Source organism: Bombina bombina, chromosome 2, assembly GCF_027579735.1.
Source record: "Bombina bombina isolate aBomBom1 chromosome 2, aBomBom1.pri, whole genome shotgun sequence".
Lineage (NCBI taxonomy): Eukaryota > Metazoa > Chordata > Amphibia > Anura > Bombinatoridae > Bombina > Bombina bombina.
In genome coordinates, this window is record NC_069500.1 from 133,421,577 (window position 1) to 133,446,167 (window position 24,591).

Genomic DNA, 24,591 nt, shown 5'->3' on the forward strand with positions numbered 1-24,591 from the left:
GGATGACGTCCCTTAAAGGAACCTTCATTCGTCATCTAGTCGTCGGAAGAAGAGGATGGATCCGCGCTGCAGGTCTTCAAGATGGAGCCGCTCGTCATCGGATGGAAGAACATAGAAGATGCGGCTTGGATGAAGATGTTTGCTGGTCCGGATCTACTCTTCTGCCCAAAGATGGAATTCTTCAGCTCCCGCTTGGATCAAGACTTCAGCCGGAGGATGGACGTCACTCTTCAACCCCCGCTTGGGTTTGGATCAAGACTTCGGAGGCTCTTCTGGACCGATCGGGACCCGGTGTGGTGAAGACAAGGTAGGGAGATCTTCAGGGGCTTAGTGTTAGGTTTATTTAAGGGGGGTTTGGGTTAGATTAGGGGTATGTGGGTGGTGGGTTGTAATGTTGGGGGGTATTGTATGTTTTTTTTTTACAGGCAAAAGAGCTGAATTCTTTGGGGCATGCCCCGCAAAGGGCCCTTTTAAGGGCTGGTAAGGTAAAAGAGCTTTTCTATTTTGATTTTAGAATAGGGTAGGGCATTTTTTTATTTTGGGGGGCTTTGTTATTTTAATAGGGGGCTTAGAGTAGGTGTAATTAGTTTAAAATTGTAATATTTTTCTAATGTTTGTAAATATTTTTTTATTTTTTGTAACTTAGTTCTTTTTTATTTTTTGTACTTTAGTTAGTTTATTTAATTGTATTTATTTGTAGGTATTGTATTTAATTAATTTATTGATAGTGTAGTGTTAGGTTTAATTGTAGGTAATTGTAGGTATTTTATTTAATTAATGTAATGATAGTGTAGTGTTAGGTTTAATTGTAACTTAGGTTAGGATTTATTTTACAGGTAATTTTGTAATCATTTTAACTAGGTAGCTATTAAATAGTTATTAACTATTTAATAGCTATTGTACCTGGTTAAAATAATTAAAAAGTTGCCTGTAAAATAAATATTAATCCTAAAATAGCTACAATATAATTATAATTTATATTGTAGCTATATTAGGGTTTATTTTACAGGTAAGTATTTATCTTTAAATAGGAATAATTTATTTAATAAGAGTTAATTTATTTTCTTAGATTTAAATTATATTTAACTTAGGGGGGTGTTAGGGTTAGGGTTAGAATTAGCTTTAGGGGTTAAAAAATGTATTAGAGTAGCGGTGAGGTCTGATCGGCAGATTAGGGGTTAATACTTGAAGTTAGGTGTCGGCGATGTTAGGGAGGGCAGATTAGGGGTTAATACTATTTATTATAGGGTTAGTGAGCCGGATTAGGGGTTAATAATAATCTGCCGGTGAGGTCCAGTCGGCAGATTAGGGGTTAATAATTGTAGGTAGGTGGAGGCGACGTTGGGGGCGGCAGATTAGGGGTTAATAAATATAATATAGGGGTCAGCGGTGTTAGGGGCAGCAGATTAGGGGTACATAGGGATAACGTAGGTGGCGGCGGTGTGCGGTCGGCAGATTAGGGGTTAAAAAAGTTTAATAGAGTGGCGGCGATGTGGGGGGACCTCGGTTTAGGGGTACATAGGTAGTTTATGGGTGTTAGTGTACTTTAGAGCACAGTAGTTAAGAGCTTTATGAACCGGCGTTAGCCCAGAAAGCTCTTAACTCCTGGCTTTTTGCTGCGGCTGGAGTTTTGTCGTTAGATTTCTAACGCTCACTTCAGCCACAACTCTAAATACCGGCGTTAGAAAGATCCCATTGAAAAGATAGGATACGCAAATGGCGTAAGGGGATCTGCGGTATGGAAAAGTCGCGGCTGGAAAGTGAGCGTTGGACCCTTTCCTGACTGACTCTAAATACCAGCGGTAGCCCAAAACCAGCGGGAGCCTCTAACGCTGGTTTTGACGGCTAACGCCAAACTCTAAATCTAGGCCAGTGAAATTCGTACTTATAAGTACAAAATACAAAGCGTAATTGTTTTTTTTTTTAAATGGGCTGAACAAGGGCAGATATGAAAACTTTTTGCTCTTCAGATGTTTTTTCTCGAAACTTAAAGGTGGCAAATTTTTATCAACCTACCCAAAACACTAGTTACTCTGAAAGGAAAATATATGAATACGGAAATAACAGCAATTTTATGGTACAGTGCACTGCAAACAGTGAAATTTGATTTTTATTCGTGTAATATTAAAGTTTAAATATGTCGGGTTCTCCCTGTATACTTCATCCTCCATTGTAAACTTTTACATAGCTGAGAGCTCTCATTATATAGGAGATATCACGCCACTCGCAGGGACAGCCACCTTTTTTATGGAATTCCATGTGGGCTGCTTCTGCCAGTGTTGGAGTTGAAAAACATATCTAAACCAGCAAAAAAATGTTAGAATCAGCAACTTACTCTTCTACATATCTTTCCGTAATTGGATGTAACTGAGAGCAAGTACAAAAGAAGGCATTGTATACTAACAAAATGACTGTGGCTAACCTTGTTGTCTGCAGACTAAAGCCCAGATTGGCTCCTCAAAATAAGGCAAATGGTGGGTGGAGATTGGCTATTGAAAAAAATGGCAATAAAAAAGATGTTAATCTGTTTTCAAAAGTTTAAACTTGGTTGATATATCTATACTATAATCATGTTTGTAACGCGCCCGTCATCAGTTGCGCACACATCCTCAAAGGAATGTTGGCTGCGTGAGGCAGCCAAAATAATGTTGGCTGCGTGCAGCCAAAAGAATTCACCTGGATGCAGCAAAGCTGCATCCTGGTGGATTCCGAAATTGCCAAGGTGGTAAAAGAATTTGAAAGAATCCACCGCAGGTGGATTTTTTATATACCCTGCCATTTTCAGAATCCACCTGGATGCAGCGTAGGTAAACCCAAAGCCTAAAAAAAAACCAATTGTACGCACGAAATAGCTAAAAACATGTAACTGGCCGCAAGAAATAAAAATAAAAACACATAACCACTCGCATGAAGTGTGACAAAAAAAAAACTAACCTCCCGCACAAAGTATTAACAAACACCAAAACCGTCAACCCCCACATCGCAAAATAATGAAGTTATTAACCCCTAATCCACAAATAACATAATTAAAATATTATCCCCTAAACCACCAATCCCCACATCGCAATAAATCTATTTAACGTTATTAACCCATAAATCGCCAAACCCCACATCGCAATAACCCTAATTAATATATTATCCCCTATACCGCTAGCCCCCCACAATGCAAATAACTAATTTAATTACTAAGCCCCCTAACATAACACCCCCTAAATTAACCCCAATTACTACTAAATTACAATTAAAATAAAAAAACCTTATATTAAATTACAAAAAATAAAAAAGTCTAACATTACAGAAAAAAATAAACAAATATATCAAAAATTAAAAAAAATATACTAATCCCTATGAAAATAAAAAAGCCCCCCAAAATAAAAACACCCCCTACAAAATGGCCTTTTGTAGGGCATTGCCCTAAGTTAAACAGCTCTTTTACCTCTAAAAAATACTAAGTCCCCCCCTAACAGTTAAAACCCCCCACCCACCTAACCCCCCAAAATAAAAAACCTAATACTAAAAATAAAATAAACTACCCATTGCCCCCAAAGGGGCATTTGTATGGGCATTGCCCTTAAAAGAGCTTTCAGCTCTTTTACTGCCTATAAAAGGGAAATAAGCTCTTTTTCAAGCTAAAAAAAAATAATCTAAAAAAAAAACACCCCCAAAATTTAAATAAAAAAGCCTAAACCTAAGCCCCAAATAGGTACTCCCTGTTCCTGAAGTACAGCAGAGGAGGTCTTCTTCCAGATGGATCCATCATCTTCTATCTTCATCCGGAGCAAAGGCAGCGTGGAGCGGAGGTGCGGAGCTGTCTTCCCGATGCCTGGATCCTCAACGGCGGCAGTCCTCGGCAGCGGCGGTCCTTGGCTGCATGGAGGCTCCTCTTCATGCGATCGCCCATCGCACACTGAAGATTGAATGCAAGGTACCCCATATTTATTGGGGCACCTTGCATTCCTATTGGCTGAAATTTTGAAATCAGCCAATAGGATGAGAGCTACTGAAATCTTATTGGCTGATTTGAACAGCCAATAGGATTTCAGTAGATCTAATCCTATTTGTTGATTTCAAAATTTCAGCCAATAGGAATGCAAGGTACCCAAAATTGGTACCTCTACGACGGACATCGGATGAAGAGGAGCCTCCATGCTGCCGAGGACCACCTCCATTGAGGACTGCCGCCATTGAGTACCGCCACTGAGGATCCAGGCATCGGGAACACAGCTCCCTGCCGCCTTCACTCTGGATGAAGATGATAGATCTGTCTGGAAGAAGACCTTCTCCGCTGGACTTCAGGAACAGTGAGTACGTATTTGGGGCTTAGGTCTAGGCTTTTTTATTTTAATTTTTGGTGCGTTTTTTTTAGATTAGGGTTTTTTGGGCTTGAAAAATCTGATTGCCCTTTTAAGGGCAGTAAAAGAACTGAATGCCATTTTAAGGGCAATGCCCATGCAAATGCCCCTTTAGGGCAATGGGTAGTTTAGTTTTTTTTAGTGTTAGTTTTTTAATTTTGGGGGTTTGGTAAGTGGGTTTTTTTACTGTTAAGGGGGACTTAGTATTTTTTAGAGGTAAAAGAGCTGTTTAACTTAGGGCAATGCCCTACAAAAAGCCCTTTTAAGGGCTATTGGTAGTTTAGTATTAGATTAGAGTTTTTTTTATTTTGGGTGGGATTTTTTATTTTTATAGGAATATTAGTTTAGGTTTAAATTTTTTATTCGATTTATAAGATTTGTTCATATTAATCTTATATCCTGAGATATCTCCAAATAGGAGAATATTCTCTATAATTTTTTGTATATTTATCTCAGGATCTGATACATAAATGAGCAAATCATCCGCAAATAGCGCCTTCTGTAAATATGTTTTCTCTATTAAAATGCCTGGTGAGCATTTTTTTAAGAGGTGTATTAGTGGCTCTAATGCTAAGTTGAAGAGAAGCGGGGAGAGGGGGCATCCCTGGCGAGTTCCTCTATACAGTTGAATTGATGTAGATGTAGAGCTGTTAATACACATGTATGCATCTGTCGGGGTATAGATTGCTTTACTATAGTCAAGAAAATGTCCCTTAATGTTCACTCTCTCCATGTGTCAGGGTTTTTTCTCTGTTGTTTGCCATGTGCTGCTGGCAGCCATTTTACTTACCTCTCTTGCTGACTTGGTGCATTGTGGGGGATTCTGCTAATTTCCTACACTTCCTTTTATGGCCAGACTGGTGTGCATCATCCGTGTGATACCGGATGCAGTCTCAGAATTGTGATGTCATCACTTATTATTTAAAGGGCCTCTGTTCAGTATGCTTTGCCTTTGCGTTGTCTCAGACCTGTTTGTGAGAGTTCCTGTGTATTACCTGGCTGCCTGATGTCCTTCCTGGTTCCTGATCCCTGGCTTGTTCCTGACTCTGCTGTTTTCCTTGTTCCTGATTCCGGCTCGTCTGACTACCAGCTCTGGTTTTGACTCCTGGCTTGCTTTTTGACTTGTGGACTTTTTATTATTTTTTGCTATTAATAAAGGTGTGATTATTTTTGCACTTCTCGTCTCAGTCTGATTCCTGGCACCCTGACACCATGGTATGGAATAAATCCTATTGAAGGCCTTTTCAGCCTCGACCGTTAACAGAAAGACCTCCAATAGGATATCCCGCTCTTTCTTTTGCCAAAATTTTTCAGTAATATGTAAGATATTTCTAATATGTTTTACCGATGTTCTTCCTGTCATAAAGCCTACCTGTTCTTCAGAAATAATATATGGTAGTATTGTATTTAATCTATTTGCTAAATTTTTCATTACATTTTTATAATTCACATTCATTAATAATATTGGTCTATATGACTGGGGTTGTAGTTGATCATTCCTGGTTTTGGTATAACTACCATATTTACTATTTTAAATGTGGGTAAAATTCTTACTTTTCCTTCATATACTGTATTTCTTGAAATACTTGATATAATGGATCTATAATTTTCTGGGTCAGTGTCTTATAATCCTCTGCTGGGTGTCCATCTGGTCCCGATGCTTTAGATAAAGGTAGTTTTTGTATAGCTTTCTGAATCTTATGTTTATCTATTTTTTTTATTGAGTACTCTGCCCTGTTCCTCTGTTATTTGTGGGAGATTGATTTCATTCCATAGGTTCTGTTGATTCTTAGTATATTTCCCTGTGATTTATATAAATTTTGATAATATTTCTTAAAACATTTAATGATATTGTCTGTATCTCCTCCTTTAATACATCAGCAAGTAGTCTGCCTTATCTATTCCCCCCATCTATAATACTTTGCAGATCTTTTTTTAAGCTCTTACTGTGATTTATTGAATATAATTAAATCTCTTTATTTTTAACATTGAAGTATTCTTTTTTATTGTGAATTGTTGGTTCCATTCTATATTGAATATATGCTGTTTCTACTTGATTATTAATCCTTAACTCTTCTTCTCGATTTTATTTTAATACAATTTAGATAAGAGATCATCTCTGCTTTCAGCGTCGCTTTGGATGCTTCCCAAAATAATTGTGCATTATCACTTTGTTGCCTATTATTATTCTTCGAAGTTTTCCTCTAAAAATGTAGTCCACTTATCTGATTTATACAAATACTTAAGATATATAAAATTATTTACATTACCATATTTTTTTCTGCCTTTTAAAGATAGTAATACAGGGACATGGTCTGAAACATTAAATTGCAATATTTTTATCTCTTCCACTGATATATTTAACTCATATGATGTAAGGCAATAGTCTATTCTTGACATAGAGTTATTAAAATGTGATGAATGCGTGTAGTCTAAATTGTTGGGGTGGGGTTTACGCCATATGTCTTCTATACCCAAATTAGCGCAAAGTGATTGTATTGTCTTTTTTCATAGTTAAATCGAGATTTAGTTTTATATTCTATTTTCATTAAAAAATAATCAAAGGATTGGGAGTCACATTGAAGACTCCCAATATTATAACCTTTTTTTTAATATATCTTTGTACAAGCTTCTGAAATATATTCCAAAATTTAACATCTTGTTGGTTTGGACCATATATATGACATAGTGTATATTTTTGTTTATTTATTATTAGATTTAAAATTATAATTCTACCCTTTGCATCTATATATGAATTCTCAATTTTATATTCTAATCTTTTATGGAATAATATAGCTACGCCTCTTGATGAACTATTGTGTGAGGAGTAGATGACTTCTTGTACCCAGCCTGTTATTAATTTCATATGTCCTCTATCCGTTAAATGAGTCTCTTGAACACATGCAATATCTATATTGAGTTTCCTTAGGTGGTTCAGTAAGGCCTTTCTTTTTATAGGGGAATTTATACCCCCACATTCCAGGTGATAATCTTTAGCATCTGTACAGTAAGAAGTAAAAGTACTCCCAATATATCAATACATATCAATAAGCAGTGATCATGTACAGTTTATATTCAAGAAAATTTATAGATAAATATTTAATATGTTTTTCTTCACCATTTGTTATTCTCAGGGCAGAATGAGTAGTTGCTATCTCTCCCCATATCAAATGATTAAATTCTAATATATTATTATAAAATGTCCCCAAGGCACAAGTTAAATAGTTAGAATAATAGTAAGTGTACTCTAGGTGTATATGTACCTTAGAAATTTCAACATTAAAATTATAGCTTCGTATTCCACTCTTTCTTATTAGTATGATCTTTCTAAAGAATTTAGTGAAATTTATCTTTGTGAACAAAAGAAGAGAGAGATAAGAAAGTAGTAAGAGCAAAATCCCAGACTCCTTATAGTATCTCATAGTGTTTTGTGGATTCCATCTATCCAATAGTGCAAATATTAAATACTTCATGTGTTTGACTAAGCATATTCCATAGTATTATTCACTCAGTGTTATTGCCCTATTCCCTCTAAAGATATGAAATAACAACATTTTACCCATCTCCCAGCTATTACAACTTAATAACATACTCCATATAAAAAATTCTATTAAAAACTTCATTAGTCTAGCGATATACATAGTTTCTCTTCTCCCTTTTTTCCCCCTTTTCTCGCTTCCTTTCCTTCCTTCTTTCCTTCCACTATACACATAACTAGAAATATTCATTAGACATTATGTAGTCCTTGGTCTAGGAATCTAGTCGCCTCTGCTGGAGAGTGAAAGATTTAAAATGCTTCCCTTGCTGAATTTTCAATTTTGCTGGGTATAACAATGCAAATAGTTTTTTTTTTTCCTTGACTAATCTTTGGCATACTTCAGAGAACTGTTTCCTGCGTTTTGATAGATCTGCATAGTAGTCATGAAACAAAAGGATTTTTTTCCCTCAAAGAACAAATTTTGTATACTTCTATATGCTCTTAAGATCTTCACTTTAGCCTGGAAGCTAAGATATTTTATGATAACTACTCTGGATTTCTGTAGTACTGGGTTATTTAAACCAATCCTATGCACGCTTTCTACTTGAAATTGTTGTATATCCATTTTCAAGCCCAGCAATGTAGGTAAAGTTTTGTTTAGCAAACTCAATTAGATAAGATGAGGAGATACACTCAAGCAGTCCAACTAGCCTGATGTTGTTTCTTCTTGAATGGTTCTCCATTTTGTCTGTCTTTTTAACCAGCTTTTTATTATCTTCTTCCAGTGCTCTTAGTCTTTTTTCCATGTTGGCTTGGGCATCCTCTGTATTTGATACTCGCTGTTCAATACCAGATATTCTAGCTGTAATCTGTTGCATCTCCTGAACGACCTTATCAAGGGTTTTCTGCACATTATCAATCTTACAGATCAAATGATTCAATTGCTCAGTCAAGACACTAGCTTGTGTATGTTCATATGTAATGTCCTCATTCATAACCACAGATACATTACTTAAATTACTGGTATTCCCTTTTGCCAGTTTTTTTTTCTGTGCCTTTAGCTTTAGGCGCCATTTTGGGAGAATTAAAGTATTTTTCCATCAGATTGGGCTTTTTTAGTATATCTGACCAGTCAGCCTTGTTATACAAAAAACAAAAACAAAGAGGTATATTCCAAATGGAAACAAAATAGAGTTCTGCTAACACAGGTGCACAGTATATATAGTCCACTCTTAGGTGGAGTGGGGGGGGGGGGAGGGAGAAGCACTATTTACCAAACCTTTTCTTCTTAAAGGTCCTGTACTTTCTTTTATATTCATCAGCCCCCTGTCCCCCCAAATAGTGTAAAACAGAGGAGCTAGGTCCGTTAAAATGTCACAATCCACTGGCCACATTTAACCGCATTGGGGACCAGGATTAAACCTTCTGTTCCACTCTAAATACTCTCAGTATATCTAATTCTTGTTTAGTAAAGTATATAGAAGAGACAAGTCACTTATCAGCTTGGTGTCCCACCAACCTGTGCTCCACTGGATCCAGCCGATACCTTCAGTGCAAAATTTTCAATGCGCTTACCACAATCCTGTTGTGTCGAGCAGAATCCGGAACTCCGCTGGAGTATGCTGCTCCCCCACACACTCTAACTTATTTGTGCCTTCTGTTTCTTGATCGGCGGTGGACGCTAGACGTGGCATCTTGCTACACTGCTTGTCTCGATGCAGTGTGTAGCAGACAGGGCTATGCACCCCTGTAACCAAGCTAAGTGCGGGGCCTTGCTCCTGGAGACCGTGTCCTCCAAGCGGTTCACACAAACTCTGTGAGCCATGGGCACTCCATGTCCCGCCTCTTCCGCCGTCTTTTAAAAATAATTATTTATTTTAAGGGAATATGATACTTAATATTTTGTGCTTTTTTCGCTACCTACATTTAAACCGTATTGTGACGAACAAAAATTGTATCCTGTTTTTTTGTTCAGAAGGCCCAGCAAATTCACAATATGCTGTTATTATATTTATAATTCATTGTATGTGAGATAGCTGCAGCAAAAACGTTAAAAAAATACGTATAATTTTTGCATAGATTTTAGTAAATAATATTAGAAATGGCCCAGTGACCACTGCTGTTACTGTGATCTCCTGACTAAATTGGGCCCATATGTGCTTTTGGGGGCTATAATATACTGTAGATTAGAGAGTCCCCATTGTGCAGTACAGAAATTGTAAGAAAGGAACTTATTTACTAGAAAATAAACGTCATTAGATATCTCTAGACATACCAGAATTTTTTTATTGTGTATATAATGTAACATCCTCAAATAAATACATGTGTTTTTTTTTTTTACTTTTTTGATATAAGATCTGCTTGATATTACTGCTCCAAGACCACTATAAGTTGAAAGCGCTAATAAAATTGAGCTATAGGGAGGCAGATGGGGAGGGTTAGAGAGCTGTTTTTTGGGGGGATCAGGGAGGTTGGGGGCTAAGGGGGGATGCTACACCACAGCATATGTAAATATGCTAAAAAAAAAATAAAAAAATTTAAAAACCTTTTATTTTAGTACTGGTGGGGACAATAGTGGGGTGGGGGAGGGAAGGGAGCTGTTTGGGAGGGATCTGGGGGTCTGATGTGTCAGGTGGGAGGCTGATCTCTACACTAAAGCTAAAATTAACCCTGCAAGCTCCCTACAAACTACCTAATTAACTCTTTCACTGCTAGCAATAACACACGTGTGATGTGCATCAGCATTTAGCGGCCTTCTAATTACCAGAAAGCAACGCCAAAGTCATATATGTCTGCTATTTCTGAACAAAGGGGATCCCAGAGAAGCATTTACAACCATTTGTGCCATAATTGCACAAGCTGTTTGTAAATTATTTCAGTGAGAAACCTAAAATTGCGAAAAAATTTAAGTTTTTTTAAATTTGATCGCATTTGGCGGTGATATTGTGGCATTAAATATACCAAAATGGGCCTAGATCAATACTTTGGGTTGTCTACTACACTACACTTAAGGTAAAATTAACTCTACAAGCTGCCTACATGCTCCCTAATTAACCCCTTCACTGCTGGGCATAAAACACTTGTGGTGCGGAGTGGCATTTAGCAGCCTTCTAATTACCAAAAAACAACGCCAAAGCCATATAATTCTGCTATTTCTGAACAAAGGGGATCCCAGAGAAGCATTTACAACAATTTATGCCATAATTGCATAGGTTGTTTGTAAATGATTTCTGTGAGAAACCTAAAGTTTGTGAAAAAGTGAACAATTTTTTTTTTATTTGATCACATTTGGCAGTGAAATGGTGGCATGAAATATACCAAAATGAGCCTAGATCAATACTTTGGGTTGTCTACTACATTACACTTAAGCTAAAATTAACTCTACAAGCTGCCTACATGCTCCCTAATTAACCCCTTCACTGCTGGGCATAAAACACGTGTGGTGCGCAGTGGCATTTAGCAGCCTTCTAATTACCAAAAAGCAACGCCAAAGCCATATAAGTCTGCTATAATGGCATGTCTGGCACACAGTGTTGGGGCAAGGGTCCATCTGACCACTGATACCTGGTCTGCAAAGCATGGTCAGGGCAGGTATATCACCTACACTGTGCACTGTGAAGCGGGCGTAACCCTTACACTACCTGATCGATACAACATCATACCTGATGTTTTAAAGCACGTTATTCCAAACAATTTACGAATGTTAGGTGATTTATGCCCTTTATGGATTAAAATCAGACTCTGCATCAACTATGTAATTTTCCATGGGAGTTTTGCCATGGATCCCCCTCCGGCATGCCACAGTTCAGGTGTTAGTGCCCTTGAAACAACTTTTCCATCACTATTGTGGCCAGAAAGAGTCCCTGTGGGTTTTAAAATTCGCCTGCCTGTTGAAGTCTATTGCGGTTCTCGCGGTTCGCCCGTTTGCAAACTTTTGTGGAAGTTCGTGTTCGCCATTCGCGAACCCAATTTTTTAGGTTCGCAACATCACTACCTGTCATGCAAGGGGTCATTTCTAGTGGACTACTGGGCATTATCATTAAAATGCAGAAACCACAGCAGCTGTTCATATCTATCACTCTTCATAATCCCTGGGAAAAGAGCAGTAGCCAGGATGGGGTGCTGGTGCCAGTAGGAACATATGCTGGGATTTTTTACGATACTCATTGCCATTGTCAGTGCCACAAAAACATTATCTTTTCTTTTGGGTCAGTGGACTGCCATATGTTTTTTTTTTAATGTGGTGAGAATTTGGATTACCCGACAGATACTGCCAGGAATATACATTGGTTTGAGTAGCTATGTTCTCAAACATTTTGTCAATGAGAAACAGGTTAAGATAATTTATTGGCTCACAAGCTGAAATGCTGGTTGTGATGCCAGGTGTTGCCATAAAATGGGGATACATTTTATGAGGCAGTTAAGCTTGGGGAAACCCAATTTTCATCTAAAATTATTTGTATGCCTCCTTTTAGATGGTGGTGGGCTGGGAGCACCATCACTAGAAGTGTCACTTAGGGGCTTTACATTTGATGCTTTCAGAGATTCACTATCAGATAAAGCAAAAGTGTCACTCTTTGAATCCCACACAAGAATGGCGTAAGCCTCTTCTGCTGTATTGTATGCTGCCATGACTTTCTTTTTTTACTCCTACCTAACACTCTCCCTCAATCCACCGACTAACTTCCCACTTCCACCCCCAAATTCCCACTTCACCCCCCAATTCCAACTTCAGACCAACAAAATAAATCCTACACGCCACCCAATAAAGTAATCTAAAGAGCACAGAAAGAGTTAATTATTTATATAAAATTGTAATAATATATATATAAAATGTGCAGCCACGAATCAGCAAATAGCACCCAGGTGCTTAACCTTCCTAGTTATGCTTTTCAAAAAAGAATACCTAAATAATGAAGCAAATTAAATAATAGAAGTAAATTGGAAAGTTGCTTAAAATTGTATGCGCTATCTGAATCATGAAATAAAAAAAATGTAGGTTTCCTTTCCCTTTAACCCCTTAAAGGGACATAATACTCATATGCTAAATCACTTGAAGCTGATGCAGTATAACTGTAAAAGGCTGACAGGAAAATATCACCTGACCATCTCTATATAAAAAAGGAAGATATTTTACCTCACAATCTCCTCAGCTCAGCAGAGTAAGCCCTGTGTAAAAAGTTATACTCAGTTGCTGCCCAGCTGCAGATAAAACAGTGCTGAGGTCATGAACTCTTTTACTGTGATCTCATGAGATTTGACTTAACTCTCATGAGATTTCATAGTAAACTTCCCTAAACTGAATAGGGAAATAACATGAGAGTGCACAAGGCTCAATCTCTTAGTTGCCCTGGTACAGACATACTTATTTGCTGCTTAGAAGTCCTTTACAATGGAATGTGGCTACTGAGGAACTTTTGAGGTAAAATATGTTTCTTTTTTACATAGAGATGTTCAGGTGATATTTTCTAGTCAGCTTTTTTTAGCTATGCTGCATCACTTTTAAGTTTTTCAACATTTGGGTATCATGGCCCTTTAAGGACCAACAATGTACAGGGTACGTCCTACAAAAAAATGTCCGTAACGACCAAGGATGTACCCTGTATGTCGTTGGTGTTTGAAAGTGGTGAAAGCGATACTGATCGCTTCCAGATGCTTTCATGTTATTGCAGTGATGTCTCGATATTGAGGCATCCTGCAATAACATTTTCTAGCCATCCGATGCAGAGAGAGACACTCTGTAGCTACACTACAGAAAAAAAATAATAAAAAAAATAACATTTTATTGGCGCACAATACGGTAGAGGGGGAGGGTTAGAGAGCTGTTTGGGGGGGATCAGGGAGGTTGGGGGCTAAGGGGGAATCCTACACAGCCAAATATGTAAATATGTAAAAAAAAAACAAAAAAAAAAAACCTTTTATTTTAGTACTGGCAGACTTTCTGCCAGTACTTAAGATGGCGGGGACAATTGTAGGGTGGGGGTGGGATGTTTCAGGTGGGAGGCTGATCTCTACACTAAAGCTAAAATTAACCCTGCAAGCTTCCTACAAGCTACCTAATTAACCCCTTCACTGCTGGGCATAATACAAGTGTGGTGCGCAGCGGCATTGCCTTCTAATTGCCAAAAAGCAACGCCAAAGCCATATATGTCTGCTATTTCTGAACAAAGGGGATCCCAGAGAAGCATTTACAACCATTTGTGCAATAAGTGCACAAGCTGTTTGTAAATAATTTCAGTGAGAAACCTAAAATTGTGAAAAATGTAACATTTGGCGGTGAAATGGTGGCATGAAATATACCAAAATGGGCCTAGATTAATACTTTGGGTTGTCTAATACCTTACACTAAAGATAAAATTAACCCTACAAGCTACCTAATTAACCTCTTCACTGCTGGGCATAATACACGTGTGGTGGCAGCGGCATTTAGCGGCCTTCTAATTGCCAAAAAGCAATGCCAAAGCCATATACGTCTGCTATTTCTGGACAAAGGGGATTCCAGAGAAGCATTTACAACCATTTGTGCCATAATTGCACAAGCTGTTTGTAAATAATTTCAGTGAGAAACCTAAAATTGTGATAATTTTTTTATTTTTTTTATTTTATCGCATTTGGAGGTGAAATGGTGGCATGAAATATACCAAAATGGGCCTAGATCAATACTTTGGGTTCTCTACTACACTACACTGAAGCTAAAATTAACCATACAAGCTCCCTACAAGCTCCCTAATTAACCCCTTCACTGCTGGGCATAATACACGTGTAGTGCTCAGTGACATTTAGTGGCCTTCTAATTACCAAAAAGCAATGCCAAAGACATATAAGTCTGCTATTTCTGAACAAAGGAGATCCCCAAGAAGCATTTACAACCATTTGTGCCATTATTGCATAAGCTGTTTGTAAAAAATTTCAGTGAGAAACCTAAAGTTTGTTAAAAAAATTGTGAAAAAGTTTTATTTTGATCACATTTGGCGGTGAAATCATGACATTAAATATACCAACATGGGCCTAGATCAATACTTTGGGGCATATTTATCAAGCTCCGAATGGAGCTTGATGCCCCGTGTTTCTGGCGAGCCTGCAGGCTCACCAGAAACACAAGTTATGTGACCGCTGCTCCATAAATTGTCCGCCTGCTCTGAGCAAGCAGACAGACATCACCGGAAATCAACCCGATAGAGTACGATAGGGTTGATTGACACCCCCCTGTTGGCGGCCTATTGACCGCAAGTCTGCAGGGGGCGGCATTGCACAAGCAGCTCTTGTGAGCTGCTGGTGCAATGCTGAATACGGCAAGCGTATTGCTCACCGTATTCAGCAAGGTCTGTCGGACCTGATCCGCACTGTCGGATCAGGTCCGACAGACCTTGATAACTTGGGGCCTTTGGGTTGTCTTCCAAAAAACATATATATATAGAAGCCAAGGTATATTCAGGGATTCCGGACAGATATCAGTGTTCCAATGTAACTAGCGCTAATTTTGAAAAAAAAGTGGTTTGGAAATATCAAAGTGCTACTTGTATTTATTGCCCTATAACTTGCAAAAAAAAGTAAAGAACATGTAAACATTGGATATTTCTAAACTCAGGTCAAAATTTAGAAACTATTTAGCATGGGTGTTTTTTGATGGTTTTAGATATGTAACAGATTTTGGGGGTCAAAGTTAGAAAAAGTGTGTTTTTTCCATTTTTTCATCATATTTTATCATTTTTTTAATAGTAAATTATAAGATATGATGAAAATAATGGTATCTTTAGAAAGTCAATTTTTATGGCGAGAAAAACAGTATATAATATATGTGGGTACAGTACATGAGTAAGAGGAAAATTACAGCTAAACACAAACACCATAGAAATGTAAAAATAGCCTTGGTCCCAAACGGTCAGAAAATGGAAAAGTGCTGTGGTCCTTAAGGGGTTAAAGAGCTCAAATTAATACATTTGCGTTAGGTTTTCATGACATATAGGGTCAGACTACAAGTGGAGCGCTAAATATTGCTTTCGTGAAAGTGATATTAGAGCTCCACTGAGTAATAGCAGCGCATGCTAATGTGTGCTGGTATTACAAGTTAACAGCATTGCTGGGAAGAATTGTGCTCACAAGAGAGCACTTCCATAGGCTCCAATGGGAGTATTGTTCTGTTGCTGTCATACACGGCGTCAGAACTAGTGCAGCGAAGGGGGTACATAGAGCAGCGCTGGAAGCATATTGTATATAACTTTAAGAAATTTTGTTTGAGTTACTGACCGGGAAAAAAAGCGATACTATATAAACACTCATGTTAGGTTATTATAATAATAATAAGTTCTTACTTTCATCTTAATACGAACGCAACCCGACAAGAAAAACAACTTGCAATATATCTGAAAACTATTCATGTAGAATTATTTTTTTTTATATTGATTTTTTTGTGTTGCCTTTGTTTAATAGCTTCTATGTAATTCACTGACTTAAAGGGACACTGAACCCAAATTTTTTCTTTTGTGATTCAGTTTCAGCATGCAATTTTAACCAACTTTCTAATTTACTCCTATTATCAAATTTTCTTCATTCTCTTGGTATGTTTATTTGAAAAGCAAGAATGTAAGTTTAGATGCCGGCCCATTTTTGGTGAACAACCTGGGTTGTCCTTGCTGATTGGACATCTAAGCTTCTTAGCTTAGATGCCTTCTTTTTCAAATAAAGATAGCAAGATAACGAAGAAAAATTGATAAAAGAAGTAAATTAGAAAGTTGCTTAAGCTTGCATGCTCTATCTGAATCATGTAAGAAAAAATATGAGTTCAGTGTCCCTTTAAAAGGAACATTTTCGGGGGGCAGAGCTAGCCTTAGAGCTGAGCAGAAGCAACTTGTTAGAGCTCCTGCGTAATTTTACTCTATTTATGCCCTAAAAAGCCTTTTTTCTTTGCTTCTCACAAAATTCTTAAGTCACCCTAGCTGGAGAAGGGAGTGCTGTCTGATCCTAACACAGAAGCGAAAGATTCTTAACCACCCTCCCGACTACCGCATACACTGTGAGAACCGCCTCGACCCAACATTAGAGAGAGCAGTGCCCCAAACACCCAGGCGGGAGAAAAGTCGTACCGGCTACCAGAGGCAGTAGAGGTGAGCCGACAGTCGGACCAGCAGGGGCTTCACAGGTGTCCGGATACTATAACACACTTGGCGCCCGGCACTCGAAAAGGCGCGAACCCACGCCATTACTCAGTGACGTCATCGAGCTGCTGCGGGGAAGAAGGCGCCCTTACACCCTGGAGTGTAGGTTGGAGCGGAGCTCCGTGACAAGATACCAAAGACACTGAAGGTGACAGGTACTAAGTCCCCAATTATATACACCTTGCCAGCTCAGCCATACCAGCCGGGGTCAGGAAAAGCACTTAAAGAGGGCTATTAGGGCTGGGAAAGTTTGCACTCCATTCTGTTCCGGAGGGTCGGGGATCCGCTCCGGAACAGCATAAGCCCAACAAATAAAGTCACATCTCAAAAATAAAAGGAGGTCCGGGCTGCGGGAAAGACTAAAGGGACTGATAGACTGCTTATTTACCACACACACACACCCCCTGCAAATCACGACATAGTATAAGCCATTAAATTTGTGATTACTATGGCCCCAAACTGCCTCAGGAGATCCAATTAGTTACAAGGACTTTTCTAAAATCTGGGGACTGAAGTCTTTTGCGCCCTGGAAGTGCACAGGAGATATTTCGCTCACAAAAATAAAAGGGAGTGTGGTACTGACAACAGGAACACTTTATATAATTAAAGCTGACAGCAAACTGGGGAGTCCTCAGGAAACCATAAAGCAAGGGAACCTGTCTACCCACTCTAATATTTTGGGAGGATTACCTAACAAAATCTGCTGTAACTCAGTACCGTCTGTGAGGTTGGGAGCCAGGTGGTCCAGACAAACATAGAGAGACCTACACAGTCGCTGTGCTAGTTCCCTCTAATACACATCAACATTCTAGAGCCCGGACAGCAATACCAGTTTAAAAGCCTCTGCATATCTATCAGACTACACCTATAAATAAAGGGAGCCACAAAGCTGTACTTTATCCATCTATCTGTGCTTTAACCATTGACATGTAATCTATATGATAGTATCACAAGGAGGTGCCCATCTAGCACAGTAATGCATAAGAGAAGCTGAGCAATATGATTCTATGGGATATTAAAGGGACAGTCTAGGCCAAAATAAACTTTCATGATTCAGATAGAGCATGTAATTTTAAACAATTTTCCAATTTACTTTTATCACCAATTTTGCTTTGTTCTCTTGGTATTCTTAGTTGAAAGCTTAACCTAGGAGGTTAATATGCTAATTTCTTAGACCTTGAAGCCCACCTCTTTCAGATTGCATTTTAACAGTTTTTCACCACTAGAGGGTGTTAGTTCACGTATTTCATATAGATAACACTGTGCTCGTGCACGAGAAGTTATCTGGGAGCAGGCACTGATTGGCTAGACTGCAAGTCTGTCAAAAGAACTGAAAAAATGGGCAGTTTGCAGAGGCTTAGATACAAGATAATTACAGAGGTTAAAAGTATATTATTATAACTGTGTTGGTTATGCAAAACTGGGAAATGGGTAATAAAGGGATTATCTATCTTTTAAAACAATAAAAATTCTGGTGTAGACTGTCCCTTTAATATTCATATGTCCTCCACAATACCGCAACACTGCCACATGTAAAGGTCCAGATCATCAAAATACTAAATACGGCCTTCCATTGGCGGGTACATACTATCCATTACAATAGAACTGTACACGCCTCTTAATAACACAATGTCTTCAAGGAGAGTGACAAAAGGTGATAAACAGGTCTCCAAACCCTCTACGGTCTCTTCCTTCTTTAAATCCTTACAATCAGCCAAACCTAATAAGGACATGGAGGAAGAGGAGGATTCGGATCTCGACTCCATACAATTGCCAGAAGATAATACCCCGTTAACCAAGGCAGACTTACAGACCCTAGTTTCAAAAAAAGACATCACCGACAACTTTGAGAAACTTTGGGAGAAAATCGACTCCATTCATTCATCGGTTACTAGCAGTCTCTCAGAGATTAAATCCGACTTAACAGATATGGGAAACAGGGAAACAGGATAGATACGCTTGAAGACCAAAAATATGCTATGGTTGAAAATGTGGATGAACTATCTCACACGGTCTCAACACAACAACAACAGCTGCTAGAATTCCTGGATAAACTGGATGACCTGGAAAACAGAAGCAGAAGAAACAATCTCAGGCTGAAAGGAGTCCCAGAGGAAATAGCGGGGGGAGAACTCCAAGCCTACCTAACACAACTTTTCACCCAGATCACAAACTCTCCCTCAGACTACACCTTCCATATCGAAAGAGATCACAGATCATTAAAAGCTAAACCGAAGCTGGGCCTTCCTCCAAGAGATGTCGTGATCAAAATGACCTTCTTTCCAGACAAAGAGAAGATTCTCCAAGCTGCCAGAAAACAACCCACTTTCAAATTCCAAGGCAACGTGATCCAATTCTATCAGGATTTGAGCCTCCGGACTTTGCAGAGGCGAAGTGCCCTACGTCCACTTACATCCCTGCTGAGACAAAAGCAAATACCATACAGATGGGGCTTCCCCTTCGCATTAATAATAACAAAAGACACTAAAGTCATAACTATTAAGGAACCAGAAGACATCCCCGAAGTTTGTGAGGCGCTAGGCCTGGAAACTCCCTCGCTACCTGAGAGAGAATCAACCCCAACATCTAAACCACCATCCATGCGGACAGAGGACCATTCTAAGTGGCATTCATCAAAATATAAAAAACGGAGGACATAGAAACTCAGAGATAAAGAACTTTATCGATGATTTTAGCTTTCAGCCTTAAGAGACAAGGAGCTTTGAAGCAAAACAATAAATTGAGACAGTAAGCAAACCTCCTTCTGGGTATCTCCTGTACCAAGATATCTAGGTTGCAGAAGTAGCTGACAAGATAATAAAGGCTATACATAGACATTTTAAAAATCACAAGGAAAGTTTTTTTGTCAGTTACATGGCCCATAAGTGGCGAGGGTTATACTAAGGTTATTGCTTTAGTTGTATTGTTTTGTAATACTTTCCCTTTCTTTGCTTTAAACAATGAGATAAGGCTGATATGTCTAGATGGGCCTTTCCAGCCCTTCCCTTTAATAAAGGGATAAACAAGGAACATGCAACAGTTCACAAGTTATTTATATCAAATGTTCAATCCCAAAGTTAGGGATAAAGTTTTGGTTATAACTCCCAATAATGATACTTGTTCCCCCCCCCCCCCCACACTTGTTGTTTTTTCTCCCTCTAGTGACACCTCAGCGGCACGCTCCTGTGGACCACAGGCTCCAAAACAAAGTATCACTACAAGTAAGACTTTTCATCTGAAGGTAATCATTGAAACACACGACACTCTCAGAGCACAGATAGGTGTCAGGGGTAAATCATAATGCCTACTAATATTCATGTAGTTTCACATAATGTCAGAGGGCTCAACACCGACATCAAAAGAAAGGTAGCTATGTCCCAATATACACACCTAAAGGCCAATGTCCTGTTTCTTCAGGAAACGCACTTCCTTAAAACCAACATCCCAAAATACTGGTCAAAACATTTCTGCACCCACTTCCATGCCACTACAAATACAAAAAAAAGGGGAGTTTCAATCCTTATACACTCCTCTATTGACTTTACCCTTGAAAGCACCTCGGCAGACCCGGAGGGCCGATACTTAATAGTTAGAGGAAAGATGCTAGATACTGAGGTTACATTATGTAACATTTACGCCCCCAACGAAAACCAACATTATTTTTTCAGACACATCTCTAATCTCTTAACTCAATGGTCCCAAACTAAAATTATACTTGCGGGAGATTTTAATATCTCTATGGCCCCACTGGTGGGAACCAAACACACTCAATTATCCAACAAACAACACAGACACAACAGACTAGTTAAGTCGATACAGGATTCTTTAACACCACACTCCCTGATGGACTCTTGGCACACGCTATACGGAGCGACAAATGACACCGCGTTTTACTCCACGGCACACAAAACCTATACACGATTGGACTACATCTACGTTAGTCAGGCGCTTCACCCGTTACTGCAGAACTCAACTATTCACACATGTGTGTGGTCAGACCACTCTATTCTATTATTAGAGTTAAGTGGGATGACAGATAGCAACAGAAGACTTTTGACCCGACTCTTATGAAAAACCCACAGAGATATGACAAAATTCTGCAGTCGCTGGTGGAGTACTGGGGAATAAACATAGACACCACAAATAACTCTATAATCACTTGGGCAGCACATAAGGCGGTGATCAGGGGACAACTGATACAAGAGAAAGCCAGACTAAACCGCCAAAATAGACTCCTATTAGAACAGCTACAAGAGGAGATAGAAATTCTAGAAAGAGGTGTATCAAGAGGTGAGAGGAGGACTTCCTGTTGGAGGCGGGGCATGCAGGTGGCTGCAGGTAGCTGCAGGTGCTGTGAAAGCTTTGCGCCTCTGTGTGAGGCCTAAACCATCCCAACATATGCTGATGTTTCCCTTGGCCATGTATAGGCCTGGGTGTTAGGATTTCGATCCCGCATGGGAAGCTAAATTTGCAGCCTAAGATTGCACGTTGGCTGGTGCACACCATTTCTGCATGGGCAAGTATAGTAACAAGAAGCCCTTGAACTATGCCTTTTAATTATATCTAGGACTTTATTGGGAAGGTGGCCAGCCTGCCAGGCTACTGTTCCTGCCACTAAAACCTGGTACGCCAAGAGATACTTGGCTCACTCACACAAGTGCTTCTCTATAAAAATACTAACGGTACCCTGGTGTACGCTAAACAGAGCTGCGGCCGCAATCCTCACCTGGCTGAGAATTTTTCCACACTTTAGCTGCAGCTCTCCTGTATCCTGCCAGGCCCTGACCTGGACACTGGAAAATACAAGCTTTGTGAACCCACCTGGAAAGCACACACGGCAGGCGGCAGAGTCCCTCTCCCTGGTTGAGAGTCGATGGTCACTGGTTTCAAGTTTGCCGCAAGAAGTTCGAGCCCCTGGAACGGGCCAATAGCAAGAAGGATTGCATCTTTCCTGGCGTAAGGCGCCGTGGATGTTGCCGTGCTGCGCTCCTGCCTGCAGCGTGGTTGTGATTCCAGTAGCTTGCGGTCTGCGTGCAAGCAAGTAGAGGAGCCGGGTTGCGGAGTCCGATTGAACCGCCGAGTGTTACACCGTGGGCGGACCGCTCTGTCTCTCTGCTGATTCTTTGCGCTGGTCGCAGCAGGGGGTGCTTCGGTTCCGGCAGTCTACAATCTGGGTCGACTGAACAGACAGAGTTTCCAATGAGACCCTTGGTAACAGTGGTGAGATGCTGTATGCTGGTTTGACTGTTTGTACCCTGCTGTGAATAAAAGTTCATTGATCCTGATCCTCATATCTGCATGATCAGTCTAGATGCTTGGCTCATTAAGACACATCGAATACCAGTCTCTCTTGGGTATTACTAAGTACCTTGGGTATTACTAAGTACACTCTTGGCGCCAGTTGACTGAGCAAGTGGCTGCTACGGCAGCAAAGACATTGTGCTTTACTGTTACCTGGTTTGGCTAATGTAGCATGGACTTTGAGTGTGTGGTAGCTATAACCCCCTTCCATGTTGATATACCATTTCTGTTTGTTCCTGACTGTCATAAAAAGTCTGTTGCATACAGGTTTGTGATAGAGGGGTATTACATCCCTGTGTAAGACAATAGAGGGAATAATATACATATAAGAATGATGATATAAGATACCCCCCATGTATTAAGCACAGGGAGTGGTTGGCACAGTTGGTCTCATATGATATTCAGTCTGCATAGATTACTAAGGTAGAGGCATAACTAAAGAATATAAAATGGGCATTAAGTTATTGCTGCTTTAGTAAATTTAAAAGGCCAGTTCTCCTTGTATATGCTCTCGTTAAATTAGTAGTGCCAAATTTAAGGGCATTGAGTCCCATCTTTATTAAGCTAATTTTATAGCAATCTACCAATGTTTGTGCATCTTCACAATTTATTTGACACAGTTTTTTACCGTGCTATTATACATTTAAGAATCCTTTTTTCTTTTTTTTGTTTTTCTATTTTAAAGCCTTTTGTTAGTCAGGCTAACCTCACACTGTTATATACATTAATGTTAGCCTAGAATTAAGAAACAATGTCTAGAAAATGTAACATTGTAGTCGAAGTTAAGCACAAGTGAAGTTTTTTAAATTGACACTTGAAGCGTAAGCACTACAGCACTTTGTAACATACAGGGGTATACTTGTTTTTTGGGCTAAAACAACAGGATAGTTAGCACTTTAAAATCTGTTTATGGTTTTGTTTTGTTTTTTCCTTTTAAATGATTTTCTCTACTGTTTCACATAAAATAGGTAGTTTTGCACGTAGCACAATATTTGTAGTAAGGCTGCTAGAGTAATCTAAGAATTTTGTTAGTTAAATGTTCTTGCCCTAGCTAAATACTATAAGCTTGACAAGCTGGTAAATCTGTTCTGTTAAACGTTAAATATTAATTCTTCTGGGGCTTGTTTTCTCAAAACTAGCAGGGCTGGATTCAAGGACACTGCTCAGGGTATGCAATCATATATAATCTATGTGGTGTAGCTCCCTGTATGGTCATGATGTACTAAGAAAGTATTTAGCTATCCAAAAGCTTGGTTCTATAAAACTTGACCCCACATCATAACCTATACTAATTATGGTTTAGAATTAGAGATTAATTTCTAGAAAAGAAAAAAGGCAAGAAAGGAGACAGAAAAAGTCAAGAGTGAAAGAAAAGAAAGCAGCAGGAACCTGGACTCTAGTAGTATTTCCCCCCCGGAAAAAAGTGCTTTCATCCCTTCTCCCAATAATTTGACAGATCAAACAGGAGATCAGAAGTGAGATTTCGAACCTCACTTTAGAGGTCAGGCAGTTTTCATCAAGATTAGACGAAATAGAGAATAGGATTTCGGATCTGGAAGACAGATTCAATGTAGTAGATCCTATAATAGATATGCATAGTAAAACTATTACTTTACTGCAAGCTAAGATCGAGGATCTTGAGGACCGATCGAGACGTAATAATCTCAAAGTGATTGGACTGCCTGAATCCGATGAGTTCCAAGATTTAATGCATTTTGTCACTACCACACTACCACAGGCGCTGCAGATCCTGGCTCCTGCTGCTCCCTTTCAGATTGAAAGGGTACATAGGATAGGGCAACGACGTGATCATAATGAGGCCTCAAGACCCAGGCCAGTTATTTTTAAATTTGTAAACTTTCAGGATAAATTATTATACCTCAAACATTATAGGCAATGTAATCCTCTTTCGCTAGGTTCTCATAAGTTACTTATGTTTCAAGATTTTTCCTCAGAAACTCTAACCAAGAGAAGGGATATGTCCTTTTTCTATGGGAGACTGCAGAAAGAGAGCTACAATATTAGGTTGATTTATCCGGCAAAGCTAATAGTTCTGAAAGATGGAATTACACACACACTTAACAATGTCATGGAGGCGGAAACTTTTTGCAGAGATGCAGGGGTCCCCTGAATAGATTTTAATTTCAGCAGGCAGAAGTTTCCTTTGACGATAAATTAGAATATGCAGTCATAAAGAGAATATGTACTGGATAATTATGTTATTTAAATTTCAAAATAAATTAATAGCAGAAATGGTGTTTATGGGTTGGGAGGGGATTCGTGGGGGGCCGTGCGTGTTTGATTT